This window comes from Myotis davidii, unplaced genomic scaffold (assembly GCF_000327345.1).
Source record: "Myotis davidii unplaced genomic scaffold, ASM32734v1 scaffold1994, whole genome shotgun sequence".
In the NCBI taxonomy this organism is placed as follows: domain Eukaryota; kingdom Metazoa; phylum Chordata; class Mammalia; order Chiroptera; family Vespertilionidae; genus Myotis; species Myotis davidii.
In genome coordinates, this window is record NW_006285309.1 from 401,391 (window position 1) to 418,357 (window position 16,967).

General features: G+C 38.6%; 1 pseudogene; it reads right to left on the minus strand.

Annotated features, from left to right (window-relative positions):
- Nucleotides 1-10,569: 10,569 nt before the first annotated feature.
- LOC102753364 lies at nucleotides 10,570-11,564 on the minus strand (annotated as a pseudogene).
- Nucleotides 11,565-16,967: the final 5,403 nt, after the last annotated feature.

A 16,967-nucleotide genomic window follows, 5' to 3' on the forward strand; every position in this document is an offset into this window, starting at 1 on the left:
GAAAAATGCAAAACAAGTTAATAAACTCTTTCATCATTGAATTCTTCTATATATTTGTATGTTACTAGAAACTGAGTGAGGTTTTTGTTTTGTTTTTTCTCCCAGAAAACAGGGGTATGACAGTAAGGCTTATATATTAAGATTTTGTATCTTAAAACCATTTACTTTTACCTGTTACAAATTGAATCAACAGAAAGTATCTTAGTAATATGAACTTTTGGTCTTGTTGAGCATTCCTTTTCATATGAAATCTGTGATTTTGTACAATTTGTCCTTGAATCTTCAGTATAACTATTTTCCCTATTGATAGAATGAAAAATAAAAATTTAAACTATGATACAGGATAAAAAAGGAACATGGTACTGGCAAGATTATGCTTACTTACTAGTGATGATTTCATGTTGATCTCATTCTTATTAGTTTCATGAAATGTATTTCTCTTTAAGTATGTTTTAACTTTTTTATTTCACTTTGTTTTCTAAGATGTTTAACTTATTTTCTCCTCTGTTGTTAAATCTGTTTTTTCCCTTTTAGGTGCTACTTCTGACCGGTAAGTCCTTTCAAGATTAGCGCTAAAATGTTCTGCTCTAGTGTTCCAAGAAAACCACCTTTTTTTGTGAAAGTTGACTGTCTTGAGCTCCTATAGGGTCTATGTTATGCCTGTGGGCTTAAAGTCAAGGGGACTGAAGCATATTACCACATGCACACTCGGTAGGAAGAACACCTTGCTATAGTATAGTTACCAATTCTGGAGAGCTAAGAATTAAACTGAAAAAGTAGGCTACCAATATGTTAAATTTCCTTGTTTACCCCAGTTGACAAGCTGAGCTAATGGTATCACTCAGATTCAATTCCTTGAATATTGATTCTTATAAATTGACAAGTTACATGCAATACTAACTGAATCTGGATAGCTATTGAGGTTGTTTCAAATGTGCACATATGTTATTTTCCCTAAGACAATATTACAGATATTAAATTTTTGTAAACTGATAATGAAATGTTACATTTTTTGCACCATGTTTTAAGTTTTTATGGTACAACTTATTGTACTGTTAATATTTTCTGAATTAACCATACGTACATCTCTCATGTTCTTGATGTAGCAGCATTTGAGAAAGGATCTTTTATACATATCTTATATAACAAAGACAACATAATTATTGGTTTAATTTGCATAGAGCAAAGTAAATTGAATTGCCTTATATTATCAATTCAGTATATACTATAAGCATATTTATTGAGATAAACTTTTTTAAACAAACACTAAATTTCCTTCTTCAGCTCTTCCCTTCTCCTCCAAATGTGCACCAATTTAGCATAAAAGTTCAACACAGTCATTTCAGGTTATTGGCAAATAGGCTTCCATCTCTCCTCTCTGTCCCCTTCCCACAACTCCTGTCTATAAGCCCTGTTCTCCAACCCAACTGGATTCTTTACTGTTCTCCGGGATGGTCACTGTATTTCTTCTCCTTATGCATCTGTTGATGATTTGTCCTTCTCTCTCACCCAGATCAATCCTTTCCATTTGCAAGATTCCATTCAAATCCCATCCTCTCCCCTGAAGAGATTAATACTTGTTCCCCCAAAAGGCAAACTCATAGTAACAGATAGTAGAATGGTGGCTACCAGAGGCTGAAGGCTGGGGGAAAAGAGAAGATACTGATCAAAGGTACAGACTTTCAGTTCTAAGATGAATAAGTTCTGGAGACCTAATGTACAGCATGGTGACTATAGTTAATAATAATTTATTGAATATTTGAAACCTGCCAAGAGAGTAGATCCTAAGTGTTCTCACCACACACACACACACACACACACACACACACCAATGATAACTATGGGAGGTGATGGATATGTTAATTAATTTGATTGTGGTAATCATTTCTCAATGTATACATATATCAAAAGATCACTTTGTATACCTTAAATATACACAATTCTTGTTAAAAATAAAAAAATAAACAGTACTTTTGCCTAATATAGACAAGGTCAAGTATATCCACAGTGCAATTGAGACTTACTGTTCACATAATTGACAAGGCAATTAAATATACAGTATATAGTTTCATAGAAGATAGAGAGGAACAAGCCAAAAAGTCACAGCAGAAAATCAGGCCATCTTTGCCCCCATTTAACTCCTAAGCCATCAATAACCATCACCTCTCATACTCTCTGCTGATTCAAGGTACCTCTTAAGAGTTCTCTAGACAGGGGTCCACTAGTCAGAGTGGGTGCAGGGGATGCAGCAGTAAAATTAGAAACTGGAAACTTCTATTTTCCTTCTGGCTGCATCCCTCAATAGCAGCATGAGCAGAAGATTCTACGTGAGATGAGATCATGTACAATGACAATCATTTTTGAACTTAGATATTATGAATATGCTATCTAATGCTGTCTCTATTATCTCAGTCTTCTCGCGATACAGAGACAGTCCTCCAGGAAGAAAACAAACAACAAGAAGAAGAATGACAACTGATTTCACAACATTTGTGAACATCCTTGGTGCAAATACTTCCACCAGGCAGACTGCAAACTACTAGTGGGGCATCACTACGGGCAGACTTGGGAAGAGAGATGCTCAGTAGTGCGCTGTTATACAGTAGTATTATTGCCATAGAGATATAATAGATGCAAAGAACCTTGAGAACAAAGATAATAGTATAAGCTAGTGAAATAATTAGGAAGTGATGAATTCTGAATATTCCTTTTTTGTTTTAAATATAAATGTAATGTGAGGAATAAATAACACATCACATAGTAGTATGGCCTACAAAATTCCTGACATTTTAACAATAGGCTTTCATGAGTAGGTGCCGATTAGCTGTACCCCACCACTGGCTCTTTAGTGCAAGAGCTGTGTTTCACTGGGCCGCATATTCCAGTATTTGCACGATAAAACTTAATTACTCCTTTTTAAATAAACTGTGGTGTACTTCAAAAGAAAAAGACTGCTTGATGTATTTAAAACACTTATTCAAAATTCATTTACTGACTGCACACAATTTGCCAGATAGGCTGCTAAGCTAAGAGAGGGGGAAAACATCATAAAGGTTAATTAATACTAATCATCAAATCTTCTGAGACAAATGATTAAAAAAATCTGATCATTTCTGTGTGAGTGCCTTTTGGGTTGTCTACCCATGCTTGCCACTACTCAGAGGAATGGCCAAGACGCTCTCAGCTACTTTCACTCATCCACCTTGCTTAACTTCATAAAAGATAAAGTGCCGTTTTCCATTACAGTCCCATTCTTTCCAACTCCCACCTGGTCTTCATTTTTGGATTCCCTTATACAAACCATTGCTCAGCACAGAGAACCTTAACACAACCAGTCCCACTCCCCCAGGGCAAACTTCAGTGGCACTGCTAGGCCTGGGGTACTGAGCATCTTGCTACTAAAACAACCCAGGGCCAGGAGCCCACACACACACTATCCTGTAACTCCCACCAACTCCCTGCTCTTAGCCCCATTTTATGAGTGAAGAAACTGAGGTTTTGAGACATTGGTTAACTTGCCAAGGGTCATTTCATGAGTAAGACTTAGAGTTGGCAAATCTCTTATTATTTTCCATCACACCCCCTTCCTGCTTCTTCCTTCATATAACACATGGATATCTCAGTACAATTTCTTAAGTATGGCAGGCTGGAGGATTTTTAAAATATATATTTTTATTGATTTCATAGAAGAAGGGAGAGGGAGATACAAACATCAATGATGAGAGAGAATCATTGATCGGCTGCCTCCTGCACACCCCTCACTGAAGATCTAGCCCATAACCCGGGCATGTGCCCTGACCAGGAATGGAACCTTGACTTCCTAGTTCATAGGTCAGCGCTCAACCACTGAGCCATGCTGGCTGGGCTGGAGGATATTTCTAAAACAAGGAAGAAGAGGTAGATGGTATATTATATTTAAATCTGTTTTTCTAATAAATGTTGCCTTAACAGTTTTTATTTGACTGTCTTCTCATTTAAACATAACCAAAGGCTGAATAGTGATGCCTTGAAGTTTAAGGGCAAGTAAACACAGGATTTGAAATTCCCTTAAAGAGGTGGGTTACAACTCACTGTTGGGCCTGTTAACTGTGAACCAAATGGAAAGTCAACCCTAAACAAGATCTTCTTCTCTTTTCACTCTTTATTTTATGTAAATATTTATATAACGGAAGCAAACCATAATTATTATTTACTTCTTGATGCAGAAATCATACTAGCTACCCAACCTGTAGCACAACGTATAAGAAAAATGTTTCTTTGGATTTTCAGGCTCAAGTTTAAGGATTACAGGTCCTTTGTTATAGAGACAGGGCAGATGCTGCTAAGAGTTTTGACTTCAGAAAGCCAGGTTCTTTTTTCCAGGGCTATCTTAAAACAAAAGACAAGATGTTTAAGAAGAAAAGAGAGGGGAAAGACAGTAATATCTTTTTAGCAGTCCATGGTTTGGAAATACATGTCTAACATGATACAAATTCTTTTGAAATAAAACACACGGGAAAGTTTCATGAAGAAAGCAATAAAGCCAAAATCACACCATCTTGGCCCCAGATTGGCATTCTGATAATACTAAGAGAATTTTCAACTTCTTAGAGAATCATGGAGAGAGCAAAAATAATGTGACAAGGACATTTTCAGAAAAAAATAAGAATAGGAACAGCTAACATACCAGCCGTGGCATGACTCGCTGAGTGAAGTTTTATGAGAGGATCCTAGAAACCTACACTAATGAGAAGGTTTGCTCTTCACCAGGTTTGTATGCAAACAACATGGTAGGCCAGTTTTATCCAGGTATTAAGAGAAATACACTGCGACCATGAGAGTGAGTATGGGTGAAGAGGCAGGGTCCCAACCCTCCTGCACCAAGAAACTGCTGCAGGGCTTCTGCTTTCTGGGCAAGGCATTCTGCTCCCAGCCACATGAGAACCTGCATTAGCCACACGTGGAGATGGCATCAGGCCTACATTCAAAGGAGGAGCTTTGGTTAGTTTTTGTCTAGTTTGTATTCTAAAGGGCAGGAGGCTTTCTGTTATGGACCCAAGAAAAGGAAAAGTAGGGATGATAAGAAATGCAGAAGCGGTTTTACATTTCCAATAGAAATCCATGAGAGAAAAAAAGGAAGTGAAGCATATTTAGAAATATATATTTAAAAATAAAATCATTTTTCATTCTTGATATATTCTTCCCTTTCATGAGACAAAATGGTCCCCTTCCCCCCCCAAAACAAATAGAGCCTGAATTTTGCAGACATTTCTATTCATTAGAAAAGGTGCATAATTTTCTGTGATTTTTTTTTAGTAAGGATATGATTGTTTAGACAAGTCTAGTTAATGGTGATGCTGCTGCTGCTGCTGATAATAACAATAATAATAATAAATATAGATTATGCAGAATATCCTAGCATTTAATTCTCATCATCACCCTACAAGACAGTAGAGAAAATATTGCTATTATAATTTATATTAAGGAAACTGAGTCTCACAAAGATCAATTTCCTTGCTCAAAATATAGTCACAGTAATAAGTCGTGGCTATAATTAGAATCTCAGGCCTTTCATCTCCAACTTCAGCTCCAGCTGTTCTCTGCCATACTACATTGCCATTCCTAGACCAGTGACCAAACTTGTTGCAATGGAGTTCCTTCTTTTTTAAAAAATTTTCTTTAATTGATTTTTTTATAGAGAGAGAGGAGGGGGATCAATTTATTGTTCCACTTATTCATGCATTCATTGGTTGATTCTTGTATGTGCCCTGATCGGGAATCAAACCAGAAATTTTGGCATATCCAGATGACACGCTAACCAACTGAGCTTCCTGGCCAGGGCAGGAGGGTTCATTCTGTTTTTTTTTTAATTTTTTGTTGAAGGAGGGTTCATTCTTGACCTAAAGGCATGTTGGCAACAGTTTGATAATGCACTTTGGTAAAGTAGGCAGAATTACATTAACTGGGTTATCTATTTTTTCATATCATGAAAAAATAGGGTGGCATGAGGGATGGACTGGAGGATGATTTTAAAATCCTTTTTCTTACAAGGTCTGAATCAAAAACGGTACATCTGGGATTTTATATAATTATATTCTTATGATAAGTAATTTGCATATTGCAGATTATAATGTGCATAATCCTAATTTGTGGTAAATTTAACCTTGGGGAAAATTATATATTAAGGATTGGGAATCACTTGAAAGTCTAACAAGAGAATAATGGTCTAATGAGGGGAAAATGCACATGTAGTCACTACTAAAAGCATATATGCAAGGAATTTGTATGTCATTAAAGTGCCAAAAATATAATGTTAATGACAAAAAAACTCTATCTACATAATGATTCCAATTTTGATTTTAAAAAGACTGCATAGCTGTGTGTATGTGAGCGTGTAATTGGAAGAAAATATAATTGAATCCACAGTATGTTAATAGCCTGGCTTTATTTTTCCCTCTATGATGGGACATGGTTGATTTATGGATAATTTAGGGAACTACCCTATCATGGTGGTTATTCTATGAACTGAACAACTGAATTTGATTTCCAAGTCCATCTTTTACTGTGTTCCCATAGGCACCCTTTGTCTTTGCTCTTTCACAGGGAAAATGGGAACAACATTAGGATCTACCTCCTGGTTGCTGCCCAAATTAAAAGGATTACAGAAGTATACAACCCACAGCACATTCCCTGCACACAGTAACCCCTCAAGTATGGCAGCTGCTAATTGCATTTTCTTCTCTTACTTTTCTAAATCATTTAACTTTTCTCAAAGAATTTGTTTCCTAATCAGAAAATAAAAACAAAAATAGAAAAGCTTTATAAAAATGTACTGGAACTAATAACTACAGTAAATGTGTAACTAGTGGCTTGGTAGTGGTGGTGGTGGGGCGGGGAGATGAAAAATGAACTGCAGCTAGTTTACCACATTTTAATCTACTTTAATACTAACAATAATTTGGTAATGTAAGGTATTTTTCCCCCCTGGTCTATATCCTGGCCTTGCTTTTCATCATTAGTAAGGTCAGGAAATGGGATTCCAACCAAGCCTTGCAATTCCAAAACCCAGGTGTGTTCCAAAGTCACTATTTTTCTTACCTCGCCCTCTGGAAAGGAGTGTTCCTTGTCTCGGTTTCTGCACCTTCCAAGGTAGCTGAGAGAGAAAAGTAAACATCAGAAACAATTACTGAAAGCAGAAAACCTGCATAACGGGAATTCTGAAAAGGTCAAAGTGTCCTGGGGTAGTCAGAACAGGGAGGAGGTGGAAATTGTGTTAGGCCCTGAGGGATCAATATTAATAATATAGTTTAAAGGGATAGGCCCGTAAAGACATTTGACTAAAAAGGCCATAAAGTGGCAGCATTTCCTGCCCTTCATGTCTCCATGGGTTATTTTTTTTTTTAATGAGTGGAAAATTTTTTTTAATGTTTCTACAGGATTACCACTACATTTTCTTTCTTGTGTTGCCACGCTCCCAGTGACTTTATTATGGCATTAAAATATTTCCCAGGCATTGCCATTTCTACTCATGACACAATTTTAAGGGGGGTGGGTCTTGGAGTAAATATACAGATAGAGGACTAAGGAACATCTGAAAATGCAGTTCCGGGACTTCCCAGCCTCACACATATGCACAGCATCCTACAGTACAGAAAACTTGCCCAGAAAAGCCAACAAAATTCTCCCCCCAAAGTAATGTCCAGTCCCATCACTGCATAAAATCCTTTATTGGAGAACATGGTTCAGAGTTACTGTTATTGCACTGAAGGCCCTTTGCAGCTGAGACACATTGTTTTAATTATAATAGGGAGGGCAATTTAGGACAACCAATGGACATGTGGATGTCAGTGGATGATAAGTGCAGATTTGAATAGGCATCCATTGATTTTTGAAATCTTGATTCTTTGTTCACTGATCTCAACAGGATGTGAACCTGCTGGAGACATAGTTGAAGGAAAAGTGGTTGGGATTAACCTTTAGAGGACCTCTAAGGTAACTTTTATGCTAAAATTTTATAGTAATAACTACCATTTTCCAAGTATCTTTTATGCTTGGGTTTCTGTTTATTTGTTCAACAGATGATTGTTAGTACTTTCTTTTTTTTTTTTTTTTTGCCAGGCAAGGGGGGTTATAATGGTGAACAAAAACAAATACTCCCTGCCCTTAAGTGGCTCATAATCTGGTAGGGAAACAGTCAATCAAATGAAATCTGTGTTAAGTGTCAGACCTCGAAGGTAGTTGAAGAACACATAGAAAGAATTTGGCCTACTCAGCAAGATCAAGGGTGGTTTCCACAAGAAGTGATGATGAGCTAAGATGTAATGAAGGAACAGGCATTAAAGAGATAACACAGTGTGATGGAGCATGGCAAGAATGAGCACCTCAGGCTTCCAAGGAGGCCAGTCTGGCTATTGCAGAGGAAGGAAGGAGCCGGATATTTTATAAAAATCCGTGACCACAAATTCTTACTCTGCTCTGTGAGTTAGACAATCTCCTCGCTTTGCAGAATAGGAAATGAAGCTCAGAGAAAGTGAGGACAAGGCCTAAGGTCACACAGCTGGAAGGCACCAGAGGTAGGCTTGGAAAAAGATCAGTCCACTTCTAGAGCCTGGATTCTCCCTTGATTCTCCCAACGAGTCACAATCTGGCAGTGACACATTGTCCCGTAGATGTTCCCTTCAGATGACCCATTAAGGACAACTTTCTGGTTCTAACTCATTGCCTCACTGCAAACAGTACCACTCCCACCCTCAGGAAGAACTCTGCTGTCTTCTCCCAGGTAAGAAACACGACTGCTTCACCCACCATGTTTGAATCTGTGTTTCAGAAATACTTACTTATCAGTTTCCTAATCAGAACTCCCGTGGATGACTGTGATGACATTTTTTTTCCCCAGGAAATAAAATAAAGTTATAGTGTTTCATTCACACAAAAAAATAAATTAAAAACATTCTTGTTTATTAAACAACAGTAGCAACCTTGGTTGTTAGTTATATACCAAGCACTCTGCTATGGCATGTGACATATACTATTTCACGGCAACCTCAGAAGGCCACCAGTGAGGTAGAGATGTAGTATCAGTCCTTCTTTACAAAGGAGGAAATGAGGTTTACCGAGTTTAAGTGACTTGCCTTGGGTCCCGCAAGTTCATAAATGACAGAGTTGAGGTTTGAATCTAGGAGACCTGTCTGACTCTAAGCCATTGTTTAAACTTAATGTTTCAAAAATTCAGCATTTAAAAGAAAATTTGCATTGTAAGATAATTAATGACATGAAAATCCCTTAAAAAGTTGCATGCCAGGATGCACTGCAATTCAACCAGGATTCTGTTGTTAAACAAGGAAGAAATTGCCTTAAAAAGATTTTCTGTGGCTCTGCCACCAATTATGGAAATAAGTGGTGTCCTAAATTAAGGTGTCAACTCTAAGATATAGGATGGTTCTTTTAACATAAATGGCTCACTTCCCAAAGGTGAAGGATACATATATGTTTTGGCAATGTGTGTGTGTGTGTGTGTGTATGGGGGCTGGGGGGCGGGTGAAAGGTGGGATGAGAAAGAGTGAGAAAGAGTTAAAGAATCATTTTGCCTTGGTAATCTTTCAAAAATGACATGTTGGTTTTCAGAGTTCATACAGTAAGCCAGCGAGAGTGTGGGGGAGATCACTGCTGAGACACAGCCATGGAACTGGATGCTGAGTCTCTGCAGCTCTGTATTCCATCCTTTCTGAAGAAGAAAGGTTTTCCTTCACGGGGCATTTATGTCAAGATTCTAAAACCTCTCATACGAGCCTCTCGGATCAACCTTGTCAAGTCTCACTTGTTGAAATGAGTGGGATTTGAAAACTTCTGAGTGTGCTATTACATTTTCCATTTACGTTCAGGGAACATATCTGTATGAAAATGAGGCCAGGAGTTGTGGAGAGTTGGGGGAATTTGAGGCAGAGACAGCTCTAAATGAGTGGTACCAACTAGATTGATTGTTTCAGATGGTGGAGGACAGTGTTCTTCATGGAGGATAAGGTAAGGGGTTAGGGAGAAAACATTTTAGTACACTTTTTACTTTTATTGCCCTAATTAGACAACTTGTTTCATCAAATGGTAGGATTTGAATAAAAGAGGTCAACATTCTTTGCTGCCAAACTCTTATTATACAAGTTGAAAGTTAACTATTTATCCTTATTGAAATAACAATAAAATGTTTTCTTATTTATTTATTTACTTGTTTTATAAGATGGCATGATTTTCTTTATTAATGACCCCAACCATATTTCTTTAGATCTAGGAGTTTTGAACTCAAATACTTAGGAGAAAACAAGTTAAGCTTGCATTATCCTGCAACTCATTACTGGTGACATAATGTACAGCAAAACAGCTTGGAAGAAGAGTGGAAAGGAAGGGGGCTGGAGGAGGGAAGATAGAAAAGAAATCAAATGGACTAAGTGGATTTCTTCTCTTCTTTCTTTCTTTTTTTTTAATTCTTGGAAACTAGAAATCCTTGCAAGCACAGCTCGTTTCTGCAGATTATTTTCCAAACGTGTACAGAATGGAACCAAAATGGAGACTCCCTTAAGAATGTGCAGAGATGCAACATTAAAAGCTACGAGTATCCAATAGCAAGTGTTCTAACCTTCCGTTGCCAGCTGCTTCCTCTTCCGGTTCCCAGGAGTTGGCAGATGAAAAAGTCTTCCCCATGATTGTTTCCATTTCTTTCTTCTCATCATCTGGATGTGCAAGTTCAGCACCATGCGGACTTCGGATGTTTTGGCTGCATGCGTGTGTGAATATTGGTCTTAGCCCACTTGATGTGCAAGTGGTCCTGGAACATGCAGATCAGGTGGATGGTGTTATCTTCAACAATGGCATTGGTGCGGCCAGAGAACAGTATGCAGGTAATATGGCCAATGTTGTCACCCTCCACAGCATCCATGTCTTCCAGCTCCAGAGGCGGTTCCCTGTGCTGTGGGGCTGGCTCTGTGTCCTTCTCTGAACTCCTGCATGAACACCTTTCCAAAGACCACACTGTCTTCATCCTTAAACACTGCGCTGAAGATTACTGTGGCTCTGTCCTTTTAAGACTCAACATACATGGTCTCATCATCCCTACCATGGACCACTGCCCTGTTCTCTCCTTCCTTGCCCTCTTCTCAGAACTGGAAGTATTTCTCAAAGGCAGAGGAAAAACAATCTCATTTCAACATGCCAGCCTGCCACACAATGGAATCCGTGGGTTCAGGCGGATTGTCAAGGTAGCATAGCAAAGAGGCGTTGATCCTGATTCTGGATTTACCAAGAAACTTCTGTACATCCTCTTAGTAACTCATCAGCACCATGTGCCTGAAGTTCCTTGTAGAATTTCAAAGAAATGCTGACCATCACTTCTGTTTTGTCTGCATTAGGATATGAAATATAATAGAGGAGCCCAGCAAAATCTGAAAATGTTACTTCTACTGATTCTGGTTTTGTTTCTGGCAACTGCTGTACTCAAACTTGAACTTGAGGGTCTCCTCCAAGATGCTGCTGTTCACCTCCTCTAGGATCATGGGCGGCTGGCCCCAGAAGCCAGAATCTACCTGCCAGCAGCCTCTGCCACCAGGCCTGGTTCCTGCCCAATCCCTGCTCTAGCCCTCCTTTTTCTCTTTTTTTTTAGAACAAAGAGATATCATGACAAATTTAATATTTCTATTGATTTCTCAACTTCCAGAATATTCATTTAATATTTGTGTTCAATTTGAGAAAGCATAACCTTAAACCTAACCTTGGTTATATTTTATTTTTAACCCAAACTCTATATAATAGAGAGTGGTGGGCAAGATAGTGACCAGATATTTTTTAGTGGAAGCAGGAATCATTAATTGATGTAGAAAACTCACATGACTGTCAACTTCTATTACCATAATTCTCAGTATTTTCTCCCTCTCAGTATAAGTAAACATCTTTTTAAGTTTCCCAACAAACTTAGATATTTTTCAAAATTTTTAATTTGGTAAAGATGCTTCTTAAACAACAAATTTCTTTTTCATTGATTGAGACCAAATTTTTTCTTCTAGTAGCCAGTAGAAGGAGCTGTTGGCATTTGATTTGACATTATAGCTCGACCTGGAAGTTCCCTTCTTAATTAATTCAATGTTTGAAATCAAACCACCGTTTAAATGTAATGATATTAATATGCAAGGATCGACGTGTAAACGTGGAGATTTTCCATTCCCATTAAACTTTCTACACAACCACAGATTTCTGGTTCTTCTGTGGGCCTCTTTTAGAGAGCGTATGTTATAGAAATGTTGGCTGCTATAAATTAAAGCTGCTGAGAACTGAGTTCATGCACCTAGGCAATGATTCAACATTTGTAAGATGGGTTGTAAGTCAAGAAAGAAAGCAATTTCTTCCTCCTGCTCTTAAAAAGAGAAAGAAATGGAAAGGAAAGCAAAAAAAGAGAAGATATTTGACTTAGCATAAACTTGGGAGTTTTCAAAGAAAAATTATATATGCTAGGTTTATAATAAATTGAAGCATATTTAACCTAGGAGGAGGAAATCTCTGTAGTTAAGATTTTGGGTATATTTGATGCTGTCCTTGTGAAAAAAAATGTAGTATGTTGATTTTTCTTATATTCCCCCCAAATTCATTATTATAGCTGTGGGTTTTTAAGAACTTGTTCCAGTATTTAAAAAGTACTCTTCCTCTTTGTACTTTAATTTTAGCTAAAAGAGATTACTACCTCACTAAATATTATCTTTACTTCAGTAGACACTAATAGGCAATGTGATACGAATAGTGGTTGCAACAATCTGCAAATACTCAGACAGAGAGCTGGGCAAGTGATCACTCCAATAGTACCACTTCCCCACGGGTCCCTGAAAACCCACTTATCTACTCTCTAGGTCAGAGGAAAGTTGAAGAGAGTTACAAGTAACCATTTTGATTCATCTGAAAATTATCTCCTAATTAGGACATAAAAATAAACAACTACACATTTAAATCAATGATATTAAAGACATGAAATCTCACGGAACTTGAAATGGAAAGTCACTTGGCAAGCTAAAGAAGAAAGCAATGGTCTCTCCTGCCATGCATTGACAAATGATCCTCAAACACAGCACCCAATCGATCATTACCCATAGATTTAGGGTGTCTTCTGAAAGAAATCATAAGGAGATCATAACGAAAGGCTGCTTCCTTGGAACAGTGTGCCACACTGCAATTTGCAAACAACATGCTACACCAAAGTCACTTCCGGTGTTCACAAAACATCAAATGGAGCTTTTGGGAAAGAAAGTAAAATTGGCTTTTAACTGAATGTGGACAATATTTGTGTTATTTCCAGGTCAACTCACTATGCGCTTCCATGTATCGGTCTCGGTCTACGTTTTGTGTTATTTCTGGGCCTTCCCATGGACATTAATGTAGCCGCTGTCTCTGAGAGGAGTCCTTAGAGGGACGACTAAACCATTCACGCAGGTGGAGTTGGAAGGCATGGAACAGAGGCGCTGCATTGTGTTCTGGAGTGGGCTATGTAGCTAGAACCAGCGCTATTAAACATATTTTAGGCGAAATTTTGTTTCATGTGAAGCATTAATTTTAATAGAAAGACTTTACATATAAGCTCTTGTCTGAATAATAATGTAAAATTAAATTTAAATTGTAAATAACGTCCAGATACTAGTTGTTTCCTGGCTCAAATACTTTAGCACATATGGTGCTAGCATAAGCTTGTGCCTGTCTGCCTACTCTGGGTAATTTTGCATGCAAATAGTTTTAGTGCCTATGCTGAGGTGCTAAAACGTGTTTAGTACACTTGAAAATATTTGCATTGCAAAAGGAGAGTGAATCTCCTGAGGAAAATCAAATGGATATTTTGTATTAAGGAGACCACTCGGGGCACTGCCTGGCATTCTTCTATGGAGAATTCTGTTCACAGTGCAACTAGCATTTTTAATTGACCTTCAGAGAAGGAGGGCTGGCCACAGCGTTGCCAGGTTTATTAACCACTGGGCCATCTTCTGGCAGCATCCACCACATTAATCAGCAGGAGCGAGAAAGCGAATGAAAGAATCCACTGGCCTTAGCTGGACTGTGGCTTTGCAGGCCTCTGGTGGACTGGTAGGATAAATATGTTAATTATGATGAAAAGTTTCAGCTGGAATGTGCCTAACTAATTAGCTAACTAACTAACCAACTAACTCAGGACAGGCTTTAGCGCAGGGAAGCAGGAGTGGATGCGGGGTGTGAGGCCCCGCACACGCTCCCATTTGCCTCACTCCCATCTGCTGCATTTACGGGAACCAGTTCGTTAAGAGTCTGAATTGAATCCAAATAAAATGCATTTCTGATGCAAGCCCGATGCCTGGTGCCATTCTACGCTGCATTATGTCAAATTAGAGTTCGTTTGGGGAAGAGGTTACGGAGACCTTACGTCAATGTCTCATGCATAGAACAGGGAGCGCTGAAGAGTTCTGCACAAATTCAACATCCAATTCCTACAAACAAAGCAACCTCCCTCCTGATCTGGCCCCTATTCACCAAGGCCAATGGGAATATTACACTTCCTGATAAAGTAATAAATACAATTCAAGAGGTGTGCTAGTAAGAGATTTGTGGAACTTGTCATGGAACCACCCTTTCAACAATTTTGTAGATAATTTTATTACATTGATTAATTCAGACTTAGTATTTTCTTACAAATTGAAAGTAAGTTCAGTGTCTGTGAGATAAAAGGATGATTCGAGGTTGACAGAGGAATTCAAACTGTGGGACTTCTCAGCAGCCCCCCCTGCAGAGAACTGCTGCCGGAGGGATCCTACCGGCGCCCATTGTTGCGGAGTGGCTCCATCCCTTACAGTCCCAGCACCACCCACAGCATTGCCTGCTCTAGATGCTTATGTTGCTGAAACTCTGGGGTTCGATCCAGATTTTCTCCCCGTCTTTCACCCTTCCACACCTAATATTTTATTCTTTCATCCCCGCCACTTCTCACTGTGTGCAAGAGGCAGTATTTTGTGTCAACAAATAGCCATAGACAGGTAGTAGGCAGGAGCCAAAAGGAACTCATTAAGAATACAAACCAGTAAGGAGGGGTTGACTTACTGTGTTAGTGAAACTTCTGTTTGCAATCTATTTCCTTTAAAACAACCTTTTAAAAAAAATAGCCTCTGTTGTCTGTGGGACCCTGGCACATCCATCAATCCATTAAGTAAGTAAATAAGGCAATAACTAAACAATACATCATTTTGAATTTCACGCATGCGCAAACCTTTTGATATGTAAGATACAGGAGAGGTTTAGATTTGGAAGATACAGCCTCTCTTCCAATAATCTTGCAGACAAGATAAAGAGCTGTTCTACACTGTGGTGCATTGCTCATTCTGGTCCTGAAATCATGGGGCTTGGTTGCAGCCCTTTGACAGTGGTGCCTGCATGACGCATGGCATGGGAGTTGTGTGTGTTATGTGTGGGAGGAGGTTTGGGGAGGGTCATGCTGTTAGGGGGAAGCCTACCACACATTTCTGCCATCACAGACGGTGGGCAAACAGCTGTCTCCACAGCTGAGGCCACTGGAACTGCTTGAGTTGCTCCAGTAACTCAAGAGCACACGGCTGGTCCCTGGATGGCACAGAGCATTGTGCCTGCAGCAAAGCGCCCAGGCTTTCCTGGGGCTGAGCAGGCAGACTTGGCCACCAGACACAATAAGCATCTGAAATGGGGTCTCATGAATAATTCATCATTGGTATCCGACGAAACAAAGAAATGATATGTTTGCTGGTAGATAAGTGTGTTGTGGCATTTGTAAGTCTTTCAGAATTTGGATTTGTTCACATTTCATGTTGGTAGAGAAATAAGTTTTGTGTGTGTGTGTTTCCCCCCCCCCAAAAAAAAACCCCAAAAGGTGGGAGTTCAATGCAATAATCTTACAGTAAAAGTCTTCCATGAAACATTGGATGGGTTATACTCATTTGGCTCACGATTTTAAGAATTTTTTTTTAAAAATCTCATTTAGTGAAGAGGGATGTTCAAATGGATTTATGGCAATCAAATACAGCAGGATACCCAGTTCTCAGAGATTATTTTATTCCTTGGTAGGCAACCAGCCCACTTTTGCTAATGCAAGTTTCATTACCATAGACTAGAAAACAGTGGTGCCTCCAGCATCTCAATCCAACATTGGGAGGAACAATTCTTCTCTTTCGCTAAAATATTAGTAACAATGATACTTTGGTGTTTTGAGCCCTAAATTGTTTTAGTGACAGTTAAATACCCACTAATTTAACACTAGTTAAATTGGCAATAAAATGACCCCCAACCGAGTTGAGCCACTATCCTGTTTCTGCACAATAGTTCTGGACCTAATGCGAGTGAATCATAAAGCCATTGGGTAGAGTTTATGCATTTGCATAATGAATTTTTCTAGTGTTGCATAAACTATCTAGCTACTCAAACTTATCATAATTAGTATTTATAATTAGGATCTGTGTATTCATTTCATTTATTCTTTAATATCTGTGTACTCATTCCCCTGAAAAAAAAAGAAGAAAAGAAATCGATTTAATAGTTCTTCATTATCTTTGAAATGACAACCTGGCAAAACAAATCATGGTGATGTTCTCTGTCATCTCTCCAATAATTATCTCAAATCTGTCTTCTATTATTCACTCATGCTTTCTCCATAACATTTCCCCCCAGAATCTCCTTGTAGTCTCCCTGGCTTTCAGGTTGCCCAGGAATTATTGTGTACCCATAAACCTCATATAATCTGATATGTTTGGCAAGGAAAGCAGGCACGTTGATTTTGCTGAAAGAAAAAAAAAACAAGCAAAAACAAAATATGGACTTGCCAATTACATTCTGGAGTGAAAATAAAATTCCTTCTTGCTTACAGGTGAGTGATTTGGCTCTTGGGGAGTGAATTGGTAGGTATTGGAACTTCCAATAAAGAGGAGAGTGGTGAATGCTGTACGAGGGGTGATTTTTGGCCTTTTTTTTGTTGTTTCTTT